Here is a 17,255-nt window from a genome sequence, read left to right as displayed (position 1 = left end):
GATATTTACATTTACATCAGTACACAAATAAGCTCCTCCTTCTAATAGTGAGCAGATTTTAGTAGCATATATGACAATCACTAGAAAAGACAATAGGACTGGCTTTATTGTGGTAATGCAAGACAAAACATGCAAAGACAAATGTGCTCAGACTATTTTTGCCATGCCTATGTGTAATCTGCCTCTTTTTATGTCTCATAGATAAGGTGAAGGTCTCTCTTCATTAAATGGTGAGTTTGTATGCGGTGTTGTGGATGAGCAAGATACTGAAAGGAAGAATGGGTCAATTAGTCAATGAATGAATACTTCCATCCATGAACTCCATGACTAGTAATCCATATACTGAGTCACTTATCTTGGCGCTCATGCGTCCATCCACTACCCAATAACTCGATATTGCTCTACCCACAATACCATGAGGACACATTTACTGGTCAATGAAAACATGCTTTTAGTTATTATTCGAAGTCCCCCATTCATGGTAGCTACTTCACTAGTTACAATTTGTCTCCTGTCCTGAGCTTTTCACCTACTTATCATTGATTTCATGTGTGTTAGTCTAATTGCATCAATAGAAGCAAAACAAGGCTAGAGCACCCAGAATGCACCAGGCTATTATACGAAGGTTTAGGACTGGAAGCAGTGTCCGTAATGACCTGGAGGGGAGGTGTTTACATTAGTTAAGAGGTTGTTAACACAAACTACGTTCAATGATTTCAGAAGTTTTCAGTTTGACCACTACACATGAGTTTGATTTTGCATGGAATATCTCATTTCATTTCAATTACAGATTGAGGAAATTGATTGGTATCAAATGGGATAAGAAATGATAGGTACAATCCTGTTCTAATAATGGGGAAGTGCTAACCTATGTTGGTAACAATGAGGACAAGGAATGCAGTGCTAAATACACATACTTTTAGAGTCGGGATGCCTTTGAGAGTGACTGTGCACTTTACAAATACACTTGAGTTCTTTGCTCGCAATCTATTACAATACACATTGGTAAAGTCAATATGCCTGGCTTGCATCTTCATGTAGAAATAATACCTATTGGCTACACCAGTGCTTGTTGCCTTTTACAACCACTGCCTTTTGTGTTTTTATGTACTCCTCCCCTATGTCTGACGGTGACTTTGGGACCCCTGACAAGGTTTTGTTGGTGGAAGCAATATCACAGGCACCTCAGTGAATCTTTATGCAGCCATTGTTATGTACCCATGAGAGCTTGATACCTGAGCATCAGTAGGGAGAACTTTCTCAACAAACGTATCTCATTAAGTACTCCATATACCCTGCCATTGAGTGTTTGGTGTCTGTTTCCTATCATGTGAGGTATTATTAAGCAGTAACAAGGCTAAGTACAATACACAGAAAGGTAGATTGACTCATCCACTGTCAGTCCTGCTCCCCCATCCTGCACCCTCACCAGTCACTACCCTGAGCTTGGTGTCTCTCTGAAATGGGTTAGGTGTAGCCACGGTTCATGCAGGTAACAGTGGTGGGGCAGTGGGGCCGAATGGGGGGAATTCGAGGGACGATGCAGAGAGAAAATTAATTATTTATTTCATTTTCCCTCAGCATTGTCCCTCAAAATCACCCCTCTCGTGGCCCCACCGCTGTTACCTGCATGGACCGCGGCTGGTTAGGTGCAGCTCCAGCTCATCCAGGAGTGCAGCCACCCTGTCCCAGAAAGGCCTGTCCCGAAATGCTCAGAATGTTATGCATCATTGGAAAATATAGGTGCAGAGCCAAGGCCCCAAGAGGGCCCACACATGGAGCAGAGGGGGCTCCAGGGGAAGCGTACTGAGCAGCTGCTGGGCCGCATGGGGGGATTTTGAGGAACGGTGTGAGGGGAAAATTAATTATTTATTTATTTTTCCCTCAGCATCATCCCTCAAAATCCCCCTCCACGTGGCCCCACCACCCCACCACTATTCCCTGCACAAACCACGGCTGGCCACACTTGATCACAGAAGAAATGCGGTTCCCTTGACCCAACGATTATGCAAAAGTACAGTGGTTAACTAAATACTAAATCCTTCACAACTTCATGACATCTTACATTGATATTTTATTTAAAATTTGTAATGAACACAATAAAAAAGCCGCATAAGGCGATGTAAATAACACCATTAAATCCTTGCTTCATATGTTAAAAAAAACGTACAGTTCACATAAAAATACATCCCTTACACATAACAGTTATGACATGCATAATTCAGACAGACAGAAAAGTTGTAAGACACAAAACCTGTCAAATACCGATGTACATCAAATCTAATTCGAGAACACCGTGCTTTTTTAACATATGAAGCAAAGATTGATTTAATGGTGTTATTTGCATAACCTTATATAGCTTTTTTATTGTGTTCATTACAAATGTTATATAAAGTATTAATGTAAGATGTCATGTAGTTGTGAAGGATTTAGTATTTAGTTAACCACTGTACTTTTGCATAATCGTTGGGTCTAGGGAACCACATTTCTTCTTGGTACATGTACCTCAATTCCCTTGATAGCTTTAAGGGTTACCTCTCATATTTATTCTTTCACACTTGATCACAGTCACTCATTTAGTCACTCGCCAAGTAATTCAGCATTGCTGTTGGCACAGAAAAGACTAGTGTGCCAATTATGTAAAAATTTAATACTAGCCATCCATCCATGCAGACTCTGACATGTATGCATGCACTCACTCATTCATCCAACCATTCCTCTATGCATTTATCAATCAGTGTCTTTACTCATCTATTACTTTAACTACCATTCAATCCTTTTTACATACTTCTACACACCCATCTGAACACCAACATATATCAACAGTCATGAAGCATTTTGACCTACAAGCCAGAAGTATTGACTTTGCCATTGTCTTTTCTTCTAGTCGTCTTCCATTGGACACTTTATTTAGACATTTCAAATGAGACTAGAAGGTCCCTACAGTAAACCATTTAATGTTCTAATTCAAAAACTCAAAACCACGCTGGCTGCGTTCCATTATGACTACTTAAATGCTTTCTTAACCGAATGTCATCGCTGCCAATGAAAACTGCAGATGTAAATTTATAATTTGCAGAAGTTAAGCTCGATTTATGAAGCATAAGAATAGCATTTCTCTTTTGTTCAGTCAATTCCAACTCCTGGTTTTCCAAGATCTCTTCCTCTTATAGCTCCAAAAGCCTTTGGAGAATGAATACTGCAAGGGCAACAAACCAAATGTAAATTAAAAACCATGTGAGACTTTCAACGGGGCGGGGAGTATTCAGTAAAAGGGGTTTGCAGCAGAGGAGGACGTGGGGAATCAAGAGCGGATAAGGTGATTTTGGACTGACTGTTGTGTGATTAGAGCCTCTACATTTGGAGGGACTGAAGTTATTTTTGGGGGGTGGTCTTGTTATGTCTTCTTGGTATTTATATTTTAAAGGAATGCTAATAAATAGCTATAAACAACAACAGTATACCTGTCTAGGTGTTCAAACAGGTTACTTCCCTAAAGATTTCATGGAATATAGACTGATATATGTGACGCATGAATAGTACCATTGCCTTGAGATCTTGAAATGTAGACGTACTGTGGATGTTGTGTCACTTCCTGGGTTGTCAATCCCTGTGGGTTAAGGATCTCCTGAGTATTATAATTAACTCTCACATTATTTCTCATGACTTGTGCTCTGTTCCAAGATGTAATGGCTTCTAGAATGGCACAAGGAATGTAACTTTATATAGACAGAGTAAAGACAAACGCATAGAGAAAGGAGGTTTCCAAGCAAGATGGCGGTAGACCCCTGAGCTCTGTTGCGACTCAGAACAACAAGCTCTATTTTTAGCCATCTTCAGCCTGTGCTCATCTGAATGCAACTCACTTTCATACTCCTTCACATTCCTGCTACATTTTAAGTGGACATGTGGCTTTTGAGGAGATTTCTCTGTGCCCGGGACCCACAGCTGTGAGTTCCTGTCATAGGTGAGCAGCAGCCATTTCACTAGCGCACCGCTTGCTCTGTCTGCTTCCTGCTGCCTTCTCTTACCTGCGTTTGGCTCAGTGCCACAATGTATGCTTCTCTGAGCCCTGTAGAACACTTTTGCTCGTAATAATACTTCAAACTTTCTTCTTTCCTGGCATTCCGGCTATAAAAGTTGTATAATTAATGAGCGTCCGCCATCTTGTCAGTGTGCTTCTCGCACATCAGTTTTTAAGCTTCCTACAGAGTCCTCCTTCAGGCATATTATCTTAATGCCAGTATTACTAATGGTCTCTTCCTCATTTACAACACAATGGTGTGAATTTTTATGGCTACTTCTCTCCTTTACCTCCTTCACAGAGTTCTTTCTTATCTCTGTCTCAGCTTCTTATTATATTGATGGCCTAGAGGCACTAAGTCCTTGCAGGAGTACTTTTTCCCCTTTCCTTTGTCCATATTAATCCACAATTAACTAAGTTCTGTGTTACTGCAGATATATATTTTTGTGGTTGCAGTGTTTTATTAACTGTATTTACTGTTTATGCAATCACTACAATGTAAGGACAGCAGAAGGCCTTTTCAGAAGATTCCATATTGTTGCGTACATTACACTAAAATGGCTAGTGACCTTCGTGCTACTGCAAAATCTACTTCTTCTATCACAAACCTAAAAGTGTGAAAAATGTTCCTCCATCACCTATTTTGTCTCCCCTCAATCTGGTTTTGGACACTATCCTCAATGAGGTAAGGGTCTAAAGACGTTCATGTGTGCCACCAATGAAAAACTTCAACAAATAGAAGACAGATGGATTGTAATGGAGAGTAAAATGTTTGACTTGGAGCAGTGTGTTAGCATTCTTCAAGATGTGGCTGCTAAGATTCCTTTTTTTCGAACAAGAAATCTAAAATCATAAGCTACATACTGAGGACCTTGAAAAGAGGAATAGATGGAACAATTTTCACTTATATGGATTACCTGAGAAGCTTGAGGGTCCTGACCTTGTTGTCTTTCTGAAGAGATTTTAACCTGATCTTCTTGGTCTTCCCAACACTCCTGCTTTCAACATTCAATGGGCTCATTATTTTGGTCGTCCTCAGCCTCATTCTTCTAGACCGAGCGGTATCATCATGCTGTTTCTGGAATTCGCAGATCTTCTAAGGCACTTGAAAGCTGGCAAAGAGGAACATAGCCTCACTTGGTCCAGCCACAACATTTTCATTTCGCAAGACCTTTTTACCACTACAAACACCAGAAGAAAAGAGTTTCTTGCCCTGCGACCTCAAATAAGTCAATTGAATATTCGTTATAGCATTCTATACCCTTGCTTGTGTAATATTACCTATGATAGCACTTCAAGATCTTTTGACGATCCTGCTAAATTAAAAATGTTTATTCAGAATATTTCATCTGACTATGGACTCTAATGTTCAACGTTGCTAATAATTTTGTTATGTGTATGTTCTTCTAGTTTCTTCCACAGTTCTTCAATATAATTACTTTTTCTGTGTTTCTCTTACTTGTGTTTTTGTTGTTAACGCTTTTCATGCTCATTGTCCATGCTTTTCTCTTCAGAGCTGGATTTCAATCCTTGGTTTGGCTCTTTATTCTTTTGTCCATACTCTATCTTCTATTTTTTTGTGATTGATTATTGGTCTTATATTAATACAATGTTTACATTGCTTTTATGTTTTATTATTGTTAATAAATGGTGTCTCTTTGTTTTCCTTTCTGGTTTTGCAGCTTGTCATCCGTGTTCCTGTTTCGCCAGTCTTATTTCCCAATATGTTTAACGCTGTCTTGTGGAACGTTCGCGGTCTAGGACAACCAGTCAAATGTTAAAAGAGACTCTCTCGCTTGTCAAAACTTAAATCACATATTGCTTTTTTACAAGAAACTCATTGTAATGATGTTGGATTTCTTAAGTTGAAATGCCAGGTTGTTTTTTCTCCTCCTATTAATCCTATCAGTGGCATGGCAATCCTATGTCATAAATCGTCAAACATACAGATTCTACCAACTCAATGTGACACTAATGGGTGATGGGTATGCTCACTGCCAATGTGTGCAATGAACAGATTAAGAAGAAGAGTATTTTATGAAACTCAGCCGAGTCTCAGTAAATCAAATTGAATCAGCATACAGTTGCAGTAACAATCTGTAAAATAGACCATCAAGTAGTAAGAAAAACAAAGGACAGTAGCAGCAGTAGACACACCCATCAAGGGAATGGGTCTAGGAAAGAGTGTGCAGGGAAGCATTGAAGCTAAATGGGAACATACACTAATATAAAAGACATGAATACATATTGAAAACATTGTAATATGCTTCTTCCTCCATGGACCAATTAGATGGCAGCACTCATCTGTGAGCAGGTTCAGCTCCTTTGTTCCAACGAAACTACATGCGGCCTGCAAATTTCATCACAAAGTTAGTTAAAGACATTCTTACGAAGTTGAATTCTGAAAACATAAGCCTTGGTTCCCAAAGGCTACACTTACATCTCGACCCTTTAATTATTCAATGCTTCATTGCGAGAACAATGAACTATACTAAAGAGAAGAAACATGTTATTAGCAGAATTGCTATTTAATAATGCTTTTTATTAATATGAACAAGAAATATTGAAAATGCAACAGTTCTATTCAGGCATCATGTCAAATAGGGTGAGAGTCTGAAATTACATCAATACAAACAAGATGTTGTTTAGTAAAATAATACATTTGACTAAAACTGGAAAATTTTGCAGTTATGACAAACATTTCTACATTTTATTTTGCAAAATTTAGCACTATTAGGTTGACTTCTAGGCAAAGGAAGCTTGCTTCTTAGTATTCCTATGGCCTGTTGTTGGAAGGTGGTTTATTGGTAGTGGTAAGTATTCACCTACCACCAGCAACATGGCCACTGACACTGTACTGGGTTCTAAAAAGGGTCTCTATAAATTAGTCCCGTGCTCAATCCTTGGTAGCAGACACCGAGCAATAAGGCTTGACTTAGGAGAAAGGCATGTAAAGCATATAAAAACACCAATAAAAAATAAGTTAGACACAACACACAATAAAAATCCCGCACCTATTTATAAAAATAGAGAGTATTTCTATCTTTAAAATAACATCAAAATGACCATCATCCAATATAGGGAACCAGAGATATGAATTTTAAACAATAAACACCTTCTAGTGCATTGAAACCAATAGCGCCACCCTGGGACATCTGGTTGCGCTTGACTGTGAGAAAGTCAAAGTTTCACCCTAATCACAATGGAGCCCTGTTCGAATACACTAAGCAGGAGGCCATATCAAAATTTTGCTTCACATTTATAAACTTTTCTTGAACTTTTTCTTCTGAGTCTCTCGCTGCTCTTCACCAGGCCATATTTGGTGAGGATTGGCCAGCTTGACTTTAAGGGAGCTCCCAATCAGATCCTGAAAGTCAGACCTCCAGACCTTCAGCCGGCAAGCCTGGCATCCGCGCTGGGTCGCGGTTGAAGGTGGCGACTAGGCCCCCGCGGTCGGGTCGGTCACCTTATGGAGCTTTTTTTCCAAAAGTTCCCGAAACCTTCCCAGGTCCTTCCAGAAGGTCTCCTTGTAGGTTCCAATGGTCCAGAGTACAACTCCAAGGGTCTGGAATCTCCTAGATTGTCATTGGTAGGAATGAACTACACTTTCCACTAAGCACTTTGTCAACCCCTTAAAAGTCAACTGGATGCACTCCAGGAGGGGAGCTCTGGCTAGAGAAGTGTCACTTAAGAGCTGTTAACGTGTAGCTGGAGGGAGTCCACTCTTTACTCCTTCATGATGTAATGCAAATTCTTCAGAGCTGTAGTACCAGATAGTGCAGCAGGCACAGTCTTCACCAGGCAGGCCCTCAAATGCAGATTAGGATTCCAGCAGGACTGTCCTCCTTCTTCTTGGACTTTAGGGCAGCAGACCCGAGATGCTTTGCACTTCTCACATATTTTTGCTCAGTTTCTGGGCATCAAGAGGGGGGCAACCCTGATCAATGAGATGTAGGGTGCCACACAGGCGCATGACCACTTCCTCTAAAATGTGACATCTTCTTGTCCCAGAAAGCACCATTCTTCCATAATCCATGATGGCTTACATTTCAGCAGAGCAGTAAGATCTAACTAAACAAACTCTCAGTGTGGCTCATTTCCGTATCTCTCTTCCCACTAACATCTGCAAATTCCTTCCTTAAGCCTGTTATCTGGCTGGGGCACAGGGGGCTGGGGTAGGTAGGCCTGGCATTCCATGCATGTCCTGTACTCCTTTGAAGCCTCATGCTTTACGACCCACTCTACCCTTCCCTGGCATTCCAGTGTAGCTGCAGAGCTCTCTCCAGCAGATAGCCTCTCCCGTGGATAGCCAGTTATCACCTAATCAAGGCAGCCTTGCTAAACCTATTAGCTCTGATCCAACAGGGAAGACTGTAGGAATGCTGGAGTTTGGCTTGCAGGCAAGAACGTGTTATAACTTCTTTTCTCTAGAAGTTGTGATAAATTCAACAAGGTTAATCTGTTGGATCTATCACAGCCATGATGTTAAGCCTTTGAATGATACTTGCCATACTTTCTTAGCAATAGTTATGTGTCCATAACATATTGCCAAGATAGCCGAGGCCAAGTATCTACAATGGGGAAAATGAAATCAGCAATTCATCCCTCACCAGTATTTATACAACATATTTTATGAGGATCCTGCTCCCTCGGACACCTAGGGTAAACCTGGCGGTTGCCTTTATATAAAAAGGATGTAGATGAATACTTCACAGTGACCGCAGCATCAAAGTCGACTTTGCAAGGTATTTCTTACACAGGGAAAAAGTAAAATGGGCAGTTTGCCCTCACAAGGATTTATAAAGTATGCTTTATAGGGACCCTGCTTATACTTACCAAACCCTCCCACCCCTGGAACATCTAGGGGAGACATGGGGGTACCTTATATGTAACAATAATGAAGATAAATACGCACTTGTATAGCGCATGAATAAATACGCACTTGTATAGCGCATGGCTACTCGAGGGCATCCCTGCGCCTAATGTGGCCACTCAGCATGCACAACTCGGGCGAAAAGGAAGGTTTTCGATTGTTTTCTGAAACTAAGGTAATTGGATTTTAGGCAAATATGTTCAGGAATTCGGTTCCATAGCTTGGCTGCATTATATGAAAACTGCCGACCTCCTGCTCTAACTCACTTAATCATAGGCACTATGAGTAAGCGTTTATGATTGGATCTCGACAACCTATTAGGATGATAGAGTTGAACCATCGACTGGATCAGAGGGGAGCCCTTTCCTGAGATGGCCTTGTGAACAATGCACATCGCCTTGAAACTAATTCTGGCCTGAATGGGAAGCCAATGCAAACCAATAAGGGCTGGTTTGGCTGATCTGCGTTTTGGGATGTTCATTATTAGGCGAGCACCACAGTTCTGAACAATTTGTAACCTGTTGGTAGTTCCCTGGGGTGCACCAAGGTACAGAACATTAGCATAGTCCAGTCACAAAAGTATCAGCGCCTGGACTAACACCCGTCTAGCATCCAGAGGAAGGAGAGGGAGGATCTTCCTAATTATCCTGATCAGTCCACAGCAACTAGCTGCAACTTTGCAATCCCGTACTTTAAAGCCAAGCTTACAGTCGAGCCAGATCCCAGACTCTTAATCTTCTCACTTGGTACAGGTGGAGGACCCAGACAACTGGGCCATGAGGCATCAATACTAGCAGGGATCGTATGCCCAAGAAGCATGAGTTCTGTTTTAGCTTCATTTAGCTTAAAAAATGACTTGTCCATCCATTCAGCGATCTTTCCCAAGCATTATGTAAGACCAGGCTCTGATTTGGTCCTTCTGACTAAGGGAGACCACTAATTTCGTATCGGCAGCGTACTTGACGATTTGGATCCCCCAAGGATATACCAATTCAGCTAGAGAACTCATGTAAATATTGAACATGGTAGGACTTAGTGATAATCCTTGGGGGACTCCACACTGCAGATGTATATACTCTGATGCAATTTTACCCTCATAGACACAAAAGCAGCGATTGTCCAGGAAGGACTGAAACCAGGCCAATGCAGTTCCTGCCACACCGACCTCCTTAAGTCTTTGAATCACAAGTTGATGGTTGACAGTGTCGAAGGCTGCGCTCAGATCGAACAATATTAAAGCAGCGCAGCCTCCGTCATCCATGATCTTCCTGGTCTCGTCTATCACCACAATGAGGGCCGTCTCAGTACTCTGTTGGCGTCTAAAGCCTGTCTGAGAGGGATGCAGACACTTATTGTCTTCCAGAAATGAATGATGACAGAACTGAGTTGACATGTTTTTCAGCTAACTTGCTGATACCAGTCAGCTAGGAGATGGGCCGATAGTGCCTTGACCCTAGCCTGTTTCCAAAGAGGGGGCACCACTCCACTAAGGAGGGAGGAATTTATCACATCCCGTATCATTGGAGAGACTATTTCAGGGATTAGATTTAGAATGGACGGAGGAGCAGGGTCCATGGGAGAACCCGATTTCAGCTGTCTGAGAAGTTCCTACGTGGATGATAGGTAAAGAGGGGGAAATTCTTCCAACAAAGTTAGGTGTTTCAAAATAACATTGTCATTATTGGAGTTAGGATGTGAAAAGGTCTTATAAATCTTTTGGACTTTAGACGAGAAATATTGTGCGATGTCATCACACCGCTGCTGTGAGTTATCAGGGGCAGAGATGCGGCTACAGAGTGTAAGAAGAGATTTTGTGATTTTAAACATTTCGCGGGGGAGTTGGCTGCAGAAACAATCTTCTCATGGTAATAACTTGATTGAGCCGCCTTTAATTCTTTTTTGTACAGTTTAATTGCTTCTCTATATTTGGCTTTTGTATCCGCAGAAAAATCCCTTCTCCACTTCCTTTCCAATTTCTTGCACGATTGTTTGAGTTGCCTCAAGTTCTGAGAATACCAGGCCTTTTTATTATTTCCCACTCGATGAAGGGATTCTTTCAAGCCAATTATTATAATCATTATTGGGAGTAATGGCAGTAGCCTGAGGTGAGGGGACTGAGTTATTTAACTCAGTGATCCACTTTCCTACTGGTAATTTAGACCAGGTGCAACAGTATTTCCTAATTTTAGTGAATGGCAACAGGGGGTCAGATAGCGTCTATGTCATTGAGAGTAAAAAATGGACAGACCAAGGGATCAGGATGGGGTCCGCCACCATAAGGATCTGTGCATTAGTAAAAATAGGATCAAGCAGATGGCCATGATCATGAGTGGGGTCAGTCACTTTTTTTTATGTTGAAATGTGTTCAGGCTTTCAGTAAAATCAAGAATGGCATTAGGAGACAAATCAAAGTGTAAGTTAAAATTGCCCAGGATAGAAAAGTTAGGTAGGGGGCTTGCCAAGTTTGTAACAATATCTGGGAGATCCTTACAAAAATGAGACGATACACCGGTGGGGGGTATATTAAAATTCCTGAGAAGGTATTAGTGGGGGAAATGCTAATTGCGAAAGATAAACTCTCACAGTCCTGTAAGAGATTATTAGTAAACCTACAACTGAAGATGTTTTTATAGATAATAGCAATGCCCCCGCCTCGACCGTTATCTCGGTCTTGCCTCATAATGACATAATTAGGGAGCAGAGCTTGGACAATAGCATAATCAGATTCCTTAGTTAACCAGGTTTCAGTAAGAAACAGTACGTCCGGGCTATTGTCCTCAATAAGTAGATGTATCTCAATGGCATGTTTAGGTAAAGATCGACAATTCACGAGTAGCATTTTAATTTTGTTTTTGACATCGGTATTTCCAGGGGGTGTGAAAATGGGTCAAAATTTTAAATCACAATGAGTGCATAAAGGACTCATACTATCTGGCAGCATAACATGTAAGCACTCACTTTTGGTCTTACCTCTCAATTTGACGAGCTGTTCCCTTGTATACATCTGGCTTGCAGAGGGGAGATCACCAGGGGTTCTGGCCCCTGGGCCCAGTCTGGCACGGACGGGCGCAGGCGGGCTTGCCTCTGGCGCACCCGCTACACGTGTCCGCTGTGCGTGGAATCGTTATCAGCGGAATTTATAGCCATTGATTGCATCAGCATCACGTCAGGGTCTACAACTAGACCACTGAACCAGGTTAATGCGTGGTAAAAGTTCCCCCTCGAGCCTTAAACACAGCTAGTGATTCCCCACACAAATTTAGACACACATGAGCAGCAAAATGTTAAAATACACTTCTAATTAAAACTGGTCACAATAAAAAACAGTCTTTGTCTCCAGATAGCGCTCCAGCTAATGGCGAGGTGCGGGCGTAGTCTAAATTAATTACAGATTCGTACAATAAGATTGATCACTGTTATAGTGTCTCTGCCACCAAAGTCGAGCTGCAGTGAATTTACTTTTTAAAAGCAGTTCTGCAACTCTTGCCTGGTTTTAAAATTATCTCATCCTCTCAACAGTGCACGCATGTAAGTGCAAAAAAAAAGCTGCTGGCCTCTAAACTTCCAGGCCCTTTTACATACTAGGGACGTATATGTAGTTTTCATCCCCTTGCTCTTTTATCTACTAGGGAGGCCATGCGAGTCTTAAGTTTGCTTCAATGTATGTGTGTGTATTTAACATAGCACTGTAGCCCAGGGACTGACTAGCAGGGCTCAGGGCACAGTCAGAGTCAGCTACCATTAGTACAAGTCAGCACACAAACATTGTTGGTGAACAGGCCAAAAGGGTGACTTTCTAACACCTAAGGACTGCCTATTGCAGTTCACAAATTTAAAATGCATGGAATTGCTTAGAAGTTTACGTTAATCATTGCACAATTATTAACTAATAATCTAAGTAATTAGCATTTTTAGTTAGTCAATCCTATCAGTCCCCCATCTGATAGTTATCTTAACCATACACTCTTTTGATTTTACATGTGAATTCTGTTCAAAGGACACTTTCATCTTCCATTGAATCCTGACTCTTGAAGATTACCCCTTGAAATGTCAATGACTTTATGTAATCCTCATTCATAAAATGATTCAAATTTAGAGCTTTTTCAAATCTTTCATTTCTTTGTCTTTCCCTTCTCTTGTGTAAGTCATATATGCAGCCTTTAAATAAAGGAATGAAGAATAACAAGCAAAGCCCTATTATTAGCACTGGCATAAGTATAGATTTCATATTACCTCCTCCTGTGTGTGTAATCCAATGTCCAATTGTATTAATCCCTTTTCCAAAATTCTCAAAAATACTGGTTGTTTCCAAACCTTTTGATTCAAGTTTTAAGTCTGATATCTTTTATGCAAATTCCGCTATTTCCTTACTTTTGTCAGGTATGTATGAGCAACAATGAGTTAATTTAGGCATTTTTCAGATTTTGCTTTTTTCTCTAAGTAAAATGTCTAATGCTAGGTGATCTTGCAAAACCATGGAATGTATGGCAACAAGCTAAGTGTTTATTACTATTAAAGCTCCAGAAGTACTAGATGCCAGCTTGTCGACAACAGTTGACAGTTTTCTAATCTTCTCGTCATTTAGTATGACTCCTAGAAGTAGAGTGATTGCACCAAATATGTCTCCCACTAATTCACCTCCACTTTCTGTACTAGTGTTCCTTTCCTGTAAAGCCATATTGAAAACTTTCTCTAGTGGTCTCATCAGACAGGTTAAATTGCTTAAATTGCTTTGATAAGCATTAACATTATCTACAGGCCTATGTTACATAAAATAATGCCACTCAGTGTCCATTTCTTTTATCTGCAAGTGTAAATTCCATGCTTTTCACAAAAGGCACTCATAGTTAGAATAGAAATATCAAAATGTAAGTGAAAGCACTATACTGCATGCAATTCCATAAGATAATGGCATTTGATAATATGTGATTTCTTCTGAAACAGATGACGCTAGATGAGCACAGCCATAGAAGTCTTTTGCTCCAATGACGTGTGTGTATTCATGTACTAATCTAGAATAAACATTGATTGAGTAATCCTCTCTATTGCATGCGACAAAGTGAAGCTTTCAACAACTATTCTTCATTTAGATATGTGAGTTTTTTTTTGTTTTTGCAGCTCTAAAGCTGTTCTCGGTTGTTAAATAAACTACTACTAGGACTATGATAATCATAATTACTGTTATTACGAAGATTGAACACGTAATATATTTACACTTATTTCTAAGGCAACTCATGTTTCTTCAAAAGCAGATTAGATTCAGCCAAGTTCAAAGTTCAATGCAGACTTTTGGAGATAGCTTCTTTCAGTGATTAGTTTCAGCAAAGTAATCTTCTTGTGGACAACCCACTCGGTGTTCTTCTATTCAATATTATCCCTGCTCTTCTACAGCAGACTTGGGGGCGTAAGTACTCTTATTTAAAATAAAAAAAGAGTTAGTATCAGTCTCTTTATTTCTTTCAAACAATGTTTTCAATTATTTTTTTTCAATAGCTTATTATGATTGCACAGGTTGTCTTTGTTATGTATTGGTTTATCTTAACAATGCTTATTGTAGTGAAATCAGGGAGGCTCAATTAGTTTGGATCTGATGTCACACAAATAATCTATTATGACATTGGTTCACATAGTAGGACCACTCAAGTGCAGCATATCTCTGTCAAGGCACTCCTGCTCTTTTGATCGCCTCAATTTTGGATGATCTCTTTCTGTATTACCTTCATCGTTTGACTCTTTCTCCTCAGGAATAGTTGTTGGAATCCGATCAACTGATACCCTCTGTTTCTGTATCCCTTGCTATTAGTCTTCTGGCCATTTAACTCTATGGGTGACTCTTCTCGTTTCAGTACTTGTTCCTTCACCCGGGTGTTCCGGCTGTATTGATGTTGTCTCAGTAAGGTTTCCAAGTTGTGAGTCAGTCTCCGCTTCTCCTTTGTTAGAGACTTCAATGCCACTCTGTGAAACAACAAGTACTTGGATTTATGTTGCAGTCTGGCAATCTTCAGCTGTTTCTTCTCCTTGTTCTTGATCATGACCCAATCATACAGATTTTAGTCCTCACACTGTTCTTGATGCAACTCTTTAGTGGCATCTGCAACCTGGCAAGAAATAGAACAGACCACATCAGTCAATTCTTTTCAGTAATCAAGTATCATATTATGCATTTGCAGGTACAACAGTCATCCTCATTGCACATCCCATCGGAATCTCATGGTGTGATAAACAAGTCTTCCTATCCAGAATACCTCAAATACTCATCAGCACCAAAGATATTGCATCTGGCCATTTCAGTGATGTTTAAGCACAAACTTTAGTAGTTGAGACTTGATAGTCCTGTTCCTCTGTTCAGTAATACCTGAAGCCTCAGGTCAATAGCTGCAATGTAGTATTTGCTCTATCAGTAATGCTGTGTAAATCATATTCAGGAACTCATTGTTAAAGTGGGAAGCCCTACCTGATTCCAGAGAAACTGGCATTCCATACCTGGGTATCAGTTCTCATAATAACAGTTTTGCTACTGTGAGACTGTCATTTCTTCTGGTCGGGTAGGTTTTCACCCATCTTGAGAAGACACATACTATGACAAGGACATATCCCAGCCCATTGTAAACAGGCATTTCATTGAAATCCATTTGCATCCTGTTGAAAGGACCACCTGATCTCCCTATGTGACTCAGTGTAATGTGTTCTTTCCCCTACATTAATTTTTGGGCATGTCACACACCAATGACACACTTCTTTTGCAAGCACCCTGAACCAGTGGTTAAATCAATTCTGCAGAAAGAGTCTCACCCTGGAATCCCTCTCTAAATGTGTGAAACCATAAATGTATTGTGTCATTGAAAATAAAAAACTATCAGGTAACACTGGTCTTCCATCAGCTGACATTCATATGTCATTTGCATTTTTCTCACAACCTGCTTTGATTCAACTGTTTTGTAATGCTTCTGAAACATGTTCTTGTACTCTTTTAGTTCATCTCAAGTATCAGTTACTTTCATCACAATTGTCCTCCTCAGATTCACATATGAAATTTCCATTAAATGTACAGGCCAGCAAAGCTTAATATTGTGCTACCAAATCTGCATACATGTATCCCATGGCAATGTAGCCATTCCTATGTTGATGAACTGAACATACATTTAACAACAGCATTTTCTACAGGCAACTGTCAAGTTTCCAATACATTTTTCACTTAAACACAGTTTCTGATAGGTACACCTGGGGCCTTTTTAAAGGTGCACGGGCGAAAACAATCACAATGCTCCCCATTATGTTGTATGAACTGCCCACAGGGCAGCCGCAAACTTGCGCTGCATCCAGGGCAGCACAATCATGTGAAAACACAGAGCAGCTGCTCTGTGTTTTCACAGTGCAGGCGGGTGCCGCCTGCACTTTTACAGAGTAATAGAGACTGCACCCGCGTGTAAGAGGATATCTAGGGGGTCTGTGGGTCCCCCTTTACCTCCTGAAGAGGGCTGCTGTCAGGAGGTCCACTGACAGTGTGCCACCTTTTAAATGGCGTACTGTCAGTGAGCCTTCTGGGGGCTTCTTTGACTCTGCATCCACATCTGTAATATGGTGCAGGCGCAGATTAAGAGCTATCAGTATTATAGAAGGGGACGCACAAGCATCTGTGCCCCCTTCTATAATACCAAAGTGCCCCGGGGGCACGGTCAGTGGGCGCAAATTCCCATTGCGCCCCCAGCCACTTATTGCAATACGGCCCCTGAAGAGGTTATGAAATCTCTTTCGGACCATAATTGCCCAAAACCATGGACAACACCAAAGCAGTACAGATTATCTGTAAATATAGTCAATCACATTTGAACAGTCAAACTTCATGATTCTTGTAAGGTCAATCAATTCTGCAACTTGTGCTGATGTAACCCTCTGAAGCCATGTAAAGGGTCAACAACATCATTTATTGTACACACAGCATAAGCTGCTCTCAGGGTACCGTCATCATTTCTGAGACATGAGCCATCAACAAAAATTACATGGTCGGAATAATCAGGGGTTCATCCTTAATATAGGTCTAGCCTTGATGCATAAATCTGTGACATCTAGGCAATCATACTCAATTTCATCACAAGCAGTCTCATTAACTGGCAATAAAGTCTGTGCATTGACAAATTGACAATGTTTCAAAACTACATTGTTTGAGAAACAATGCTCTATGGAGAAACAGCAAAACCATGGAAGCACGCACCACCTACAGGGCCGCCCACTCGGCTCACCACCAACTCATCAGATCTACAAAGAGAAACTTCATTCAGGACAGAATCCTTTCCAAATCCCACATCTCCAAGGAACTCCTCACCATCATACAAGAATTCACCGGGCCCCACAGTGAAA

Source organism: Lissotriton helveticus, chromosome 6 (assembly GCF_964261635.1).
Source record: "Lissotriton helveticus chromosome 6, aLisHel1.1, whole genome shotgun sequence".
NCBI classification, from domain to species: domain Eukaryota; kingdom Metazoa; phylum Chordata; class Amphibia; order Caudata; family Salamandridae; genus Lissotriton; species Lissotriton helveticus.
This window is presented reverse-complemented; position numbering follows the sequence as displayed.